Source organism: Pempheris klunzingeri, chromosome 8, assembly GCF_042242105.1.
Source record: "Pempheris klunzingeri isolate RE-2024b chromosome 8, fPemKlu1.hap1, whole genome shotgun sequence".
NCBI classification, from domain to species: domain Eukaryota; kingdom Metazoa; phylum Chordata; class Actinopteri; order Acropomatiformes; family Pempheridae; genus Pempheris; species Pempheris klunzingeri.
Window position 1 is genome coordinate 25,618,124 of NC_092019.1, and position 7,363 is coordinate 25,625,486.

The window sequence follows — 7,363 nt, forward strand, 5'->3', positions numbered from 1 at the left end:
ATTCAGATGTGTTTAATAAATGCTGAAGAGGATGAAACATTCTTAAGCTGTTTTATACACCACTTAGAATAGCAGCACACTGAAGGTTCCCGGAGGTTAAAAGTGATTAAGGACTTATGTGCTGCATTTTGAGGTTCTTTTGGTTGAGTTTTTTTCCTTTTATTCTGCATTGCTTCACGGCATTTCATAGGAAAATATTGTACATTTTATTCCACTACATTTATTTGGCAGCTTTAGTTACTGGGCAGATCACGGCTTTGACTTACACAGTATGTTGTGGTACCTGTCTAGTATAAATAAAGTATAATGTATTGATACTGATTAAAAGACTTGTCTCCATCACAACATCAAAATAATTATATTATTTTAATATAATAATAATAATAATAATATTTATGGAATAATTAAATATCTGATATCTGAAAATAATACTACTAATAATAAAAAAATACTGCATAATGAATACTTTTACTTCGGACACTTGTGTCCCACCTCTTTAACAACAAGCCAGTTTAAAGCTCTGTCCATAAGACATAAAAGGCATATAAAAAAAAACACGAGGCGAAATAAAAAGACACATAAAAAGTGTGTAAAAAAAAGAATAAAATAAATAAAGGAGAAAAAAAATGAAAGAATCAATTTTAACAAGAGAATTAAAATACTGTGCCTTTACCGTTCAATGCAGATCTATAATTTGAAGGGAGGCAGTCTCCACAGGGGAAGTTTTAGCTGCCGTGGGATCACAAAGACAGTAAGAACCTTTTTATCACAGCAGCGGATGGATGTACAGTTTGGAGGGGAATATCCCAAACAGCCACAGGGGGGCGATAAGCAGCCATGGAATGAGCTGGAAGAGCGAGCCCCCCCCTCCCCTTAGATAACTCCTGCTGCCTTGTGTCATGACAGAAAGGCATCTTCTCTCTGCATGCCTTAATCAGCTCGTACAGTTGGCCTCCTCACTGTACACAATTTAAGAAGCATGCGATCCCACTAAACAGCCAACACGAGGCTATTCAACTTGTCTTTTGAGAGACACTGCGGTGGAGTCAACAGTATTGATCCGAATAAGGAATGATAAAAGAAGGGGAGGCTGAGAGCAGGTGGTAGTGGGCCAGCAGATTCAGGGATTTAGTCGCTCACTGGGTATGTATGGTCAGCGCTGCAGAGTGGCGAGGGGACCGATACCTACCCGAAACAGATGCTCAAAGCAATGGGATGTGCCCCCATTGTGATCAGAGTGGACAGCTGAATTGTTTACCACCAAAGGGCCCTTTTCTTCAGCAGCAGGCCCGCGCACAATGGGGCCCCCACCGCACTGACACACTGAGGATTTCTGCAGGGGGAAGCAGGGGAGGGTGGAGGGGATGCGGGGGTGGGAGGGGGTGGTGGGGGGGGTTCCTGTGCATCGAAGGATAGGGGGTTTATAGGTTGAGCCTCTGTCCGTACCCTCTTTTTTCTTTCTCCGTGCTCAGATGGACCTCTCTGAACCCCCCCCCATCTCCTCCACAAAGCCCCCCTGAAGCTACCGGAGGGCAGGGGTTTAAATGTCACGCTTGGCCATCAGAGCGCCCAGCCCCCGGCTCGTGTCTCCTGGGGGAGGCACGCCAAGAGACAGGGAGAGGGAGAGAGGAAAGCTAAGGGGAGGGAGACACTTGCCCTTGCCCCATTGTCCATTACGATAGGCATGAGCTGCTAACTGACTCCAAATCAAGTGTATCCTCTCGCCACGCGCCCGAGCCTTGTCCTGCTCTTGCTCAGACACAAAGGCCCTCTGTGTTTTTGTTTTTTCACCCATCCATAGGTGAATAGCAGCTTTGGTCATGGTATGTTTGACAGAGCAGCTTAAAGGAGGCTGCAGAGTCTAAATTCAGCTGGCCACCGGGCTGAATGATAAACACAGTTTGTCATCCTGAGACGCTCCAGATTTGTCCACATTGCACTCCGGTGAGCTCTTACATGACAAAAATCAATGCTAACTTTTTACGTTCAGTCACATAAGAGGGACTTCAAAACGTTAAAGCAGGTAAGAGGGGATGAGGTGTGGGGTGACAAAGTGTCAAGCTGAAATACAAGTACAGGACGAAATATACGAGCTGCCGGCAAACTTTATCCCAGCCCAAGGTCTTGGCCCATACTTAACCCACCCACAAGATTGAGTGTTTTATGTATCTATTTGTTCTAAATAGTGGCACACTTGACCTTGAGACAAGATGTGTGTGTTTGCAGCCTGGCGCGGGAATCATCCCTCCTGTCAGGGACGGGAGGGAGTGACCTTGAACCGCCGAGGTGCAGGCGTAGCTGAGTGCACAAACTCATTTAACTCCTGGGTTTGCTATCGACATGCTGTAATCGTTAACATTATGGATGATGAATAACTACTGACTGCTGTATACCTGCGCAATACGTCGCCATGCCATGCAGACTCGGGCAAGCTGGGGGCCAGCAATGGCAGACACGCCGCAGTGATGGTCAGGTGACTGGAGGGGCCCACATCACTTAGACTTGTTTTTCCACCCAATCACAGCGACAACTCATCAAGAGTGCCAGCAAAGCACACGGAGGTGCTTACGGACATAGATCATTTCAGTGCTTTATGCTTTTTTTTTTTTTTTTTTTTAGCACACACACCTCTGAGCGCTCAGGAACACTTAACCTCCAGCATCAGCTTTTCAGGCATCTGTGGTGGATTTTTTTCCCTCCGACTCCGTATTGATCGTGGTAAATGGGTGAATTTTCTGTAGTTTCTGAAAAACGCAGAAAACGGACAAAGAAATTATTATGGTGAACACTGCCAGAGCTGGAGGCATGAATCATAATTTTAGGTTTTTAACACTAAAGCAAGTGAACCAGTCGTTAAGTATTAATGAAGTCATTTGTAAGAGTTGCACAACAGCGCTTAAATGTAGGGGGGTGTTTTTTCTGTTAGAGTACGCTGAGGGCTTTTTGGGGAATGTAGTTACCTTAGCAGTTTCTCTACCTTTCTGCTGTTTCTTCTTGAACTGGAGTGATAATGTACAGTAATTGCTATTTTGAACAAATAGTCCAAGGAAAGAAACCACATCAGGAACATCGGGCACTGCAGAAGTGTGAGGACTAGGTAAATAAGTCGTACACCAGGTTGAGATGCAATTTTTGAGGGGGTTGAGAACTAATATATAAGTAAGCGTCTCACATGACAGCTCCCACCGCTGTTAACAATAAAAAAAACATGAAAACTTGTCAGAACTGGGATGAAATTCTAGAGAGAGAGAATATTCACAGTGTGTCAGAACAGGAACAGGAACGACCATTAAGAGGCGCAAATGTTCAATTTTCTCTTGAGTCTTCAACCCTAATTACTAAAGGGGTGTGACAAAGAATCAATAATGTGATATGTCATGATGTGCTTTCCTGTGATATGGTATCGATACCCCTGCCCGGGTGTGACTCTGAGGCAGAGGTCGTCCACACAGCCGAACCTACAACTGTTCAGCAACCTTCAGCAGCTTCAGCCTGAAGTGCCTGATAACCTGGCTTCAAATCAGAACGCTATCCTCCAGACATTAAAAATGATTTAAATAATCATTTCAGTCTCACACAGTTCTCCACAAAAAAAGTCCGACTGCCTAGGTTGCCTAGAAGATTCTCCCTCCAAAATCTATTAATATGCAAATTATTATTTTTTTGTTCCAAAGATTTAACTGCTACTGGACAAAATATGTGGAGTAAGACTTTAAGTACGTCTCTGTAACATGAAGTATTTGAGATTAAACAGCACTGTGGTGGGTGGTTTAATCAGAATTCACACACTGAGCGGTCTCCTCAGCCACATCACTACACAACCTAATAAATGACTGGAAAAGTGTGAAATTCTGATTGGTGCATCTCCACTAACCTAGCATAACCTCACCTTTTCCCAACAGGCTCGGCGTCCGCTCCTAACCACCAGAAGTGCACAGAAAAAAAGGAAAGCAGAGAGGTCTCCAACCAATATGGCTCTAACTTTAGAAGGTTATGCTGTGTCCATGAAGAGCCTACAAAAATGGTAAACATACGAAACAGTAACATTTTATCATCAGCTTGGCCAAAATTAAATAAGAAATAGGCTCCCACATTATGCAATGCCTTGGGCAAATAAATAAGATATTACTGGAGTGGATATACAGTGAAACACAGAACCAGGTCACTGCAGTCTTGCAGCGATTCACAAGTTGCACAGAAGTTTGCAACAGTGTTGAATGTACATTTCATATACAGTAGCTCAGAGTTTCCTCACCAGGTCTTCAGTTTGACCACATACACAATCTGCCGGAGGGCAGAAGAAAGTTTGGTAGATTTTCCTCTCTCTCTCTGACGGCCTTGGGAGTTTGACTTCTGCCCTACCAGTGCTTTCCTCCTCTCCGGGCTCTGAGGGCTTTTCATCTCGCCAAGGTGCAAGGGCAGCCACTTCTGTCCTCTCCCAACCCCTTCCTCCCATCCAGCATGCACATACACACACGGATTTCCATTTCAGCTATAGCGCCAGATTAGCAGCTCCACCACCCCAAGGCTGGCTTAAGACAGGAGGGCAGGCATCCAGCGGTGTTGGTGGGATGCGTGCGGGGGAGAAGATCCCTGAAGATTTGTCTAAGGCCTCTGTGAATTCCACAGATGAATCCTCAAAACACACATGTGGTTGTTTTGAACGAGCTTGTGTTAAGAAGTGACAATTCATTGCCAACTGGACGGCCTCACGTATAGCGAGCTCTGCACGCTGCCCACGGGTACAGGTCAGAGAAAACCAGGGAAATCTTGAACCCAAGGCCGTCTTCTGCTCCTTTAATTATAGGCTCACTTCATATTTTGCTATGAATTAATTCTAAGGACAGAGACTTAAAATCCTACGTAAACGATTTCATGTGCTGCTTTACCTGGTATCTAGTTTTAGTTTTGAGATCTCCAGAGAGATTTCTTAGATTACAGCCTACAGTGTAGATGAATCCAATTTCATTTGTTGTGCTGAAATGATTCATAAATCATCAGCGGCATCCTTTTCCGCAATCTGTGTTCCTCTGGATGATCCCCAGAACAGGCTGACAGTTCGAATGGGGACATTTTCTTCAGCAGCACTTTGTTTGAGCACCACGAACAAAAGTCCTTTTACATGCACTGAAGAATATCTCAGATTTCAGCAAATGAAACAAAAAAATATATGTTTAGACACTGAATTAAAAAGAAAATTCGATTAACTGATAGAAGAAAAGCATGTGGCTGAATGTGCCACGTCAGTTATGTGGAAACTGTGTGAAGAAAAGGGCTGATTTTGGAGTGACTGAAATGCAGAAGGCCTCTGTGGCTTCCTTTTCTTTCTTTCTTTCTTTTCGTTCGCGTCCATAAAATAGTAGGGAATACAAAATCATCTTTCCAGTATTTATGTCATCAGACTCCAGGCATTATTCCTAATTTTAACATTAACATTTTTCAAATCTTCTCTCATTTTAAGGTGATTTCCCAAAAGCCCAGTAAATAAAACTAAAGCTATATGCATGCTGAGACACTGACATTGATAAATAAAAAAAAAAAAAGTGTATTCTTGTCCTTTGAGTGAACCGACCATTTAAATCACTGTTGGATTATTGCTAATTCTTCTCTTCTACTTTCCACACAGCCCCCAACCTGTAACCGTTTTATTTTGGAGAGGCTCTTTGCAGAGTTCAGCAGGTTTACATGTAGGCCAACATTAGTCAAACAGAAGGACATCAGGCCATTTGACCACAAACATCCAACAAGCCCGTCGGACAGATCGGGCATCCTGTGGAAAGAGCGCCCGTTTCAACTGACCCGTAACATGTGGCCCAACTGCAACTAAATTGTGGCTGAATTATTGATATAGTGGCGTTGGCCGCTTTGCAAGTGGGGGCATGAAAGGGATCCAACATGGGAATGGTCTGCTAATTTTGTATGGGAGCCTCAGGGCACATTCCTCCCAGTGAAGACCAAACATATTGACATATGTGTGTAGGGGGAGAGACTGTATATAATATCAGCCTGGTGCTGAAGGAGAAAAATGGACAGTGTGATTCCATATAGACTCTTCAGTCTACATGTGTTGTGTTTCCCATTTTTCTGTAAATATGGCGATACAATCAGAGAATGTGTGCGCCGACATGATGCATGTATGGAGAGCTTGGCAGGTCGGAGTAAAAATGCATGCAATATCCTGTTCTCTTTTGCTCTCTGGCTTTTGAGATTGCTGCCCTGGAATCATTACAGCTAAACTGTCTGTTTCACATTCATTTGTCAGTGTAATATCAATACTGTACGGAGAAACGGTCAGATGAATTGTGATGTATGGTGTTAAGTCGTTTAGAAGGGCAGACCCGGGGTGTGGGGGCTGTTTGTAGCTGAGCCAAGGTTGTTGACCGTCAGTGAGCCGGCCGGCTAATTTCTCCAGAAGTGTCCAAAAGCCTTTGTGTCCTCAGCGCACTTTTATTTCCACCTCTCTTGGAATTGTGATGACCGTGCCTTGGGGCGACAGAGACACCTTGAGGAGCGCCCACCTTTAAATCCGCTGCTCCATGACTTCAACCATGACCCCTCGCTGGAGGGATCCCTCAGGCGAGATTTAAACGAGCTCCCCCAGGTCCGCAGCGGCTCCTCTATTCACCATCGCGTTTTTAAAGACATGAATTGGCCCTTTTCTGATGGCTGATTATAAAATGTATTTGAATTATAAAGAGAAGATTTAGATTAATTGATGAAAAAAACGTACATATGTGGCTGAATGTGCCTTGTCATGTATGTGCAAACAGTTTGCCAGAGAGGAGAGAAGGGCTGACTGTAGAGTGACTGTGACAGAGAGACAGAAGGAATGCTGAGGGCCTCTGCAACCTCCTTTTTCTTTCTTTCTTCCTTCTTTCCATCCTCATCCATGAAATAAAATATACAGTTCAAAATACAAAAACACTGACTGTATTTACATGTCAGAGTCCTTCATTTTTCCTTTTCATTTTTATCGCCTCGTTTTTTTTCAAGTCTTCTTTTTACGTTAAATATGATCACTTACATTTCTATTTTACAATTCTTTTTCTCTCTCTCTCTTTTTTTTTTGCTATCAGGAGGACGAATGGCGAGAAAAGCATACAATATACAGGCTATTGATCCACGCCCATCACTGCAGAAAAAAAGTCAGTTCAGGGGGTGGGGGAACGGAGGGGGACTGGACACAGCGATCGATAACCTACTCTATCAGCCGTTTCCATGGCAACCAGCCGAACAAGGACATAGGGCTGCCATGCATTTTGCACCTGTCTATTTCATATACCTATTGTGATAATGAAAGTGTCAGGGAAATGAATGCAAAGGTGATGTGGGGCTCCGGCCCTGCGTCAACTTCCACAATTAA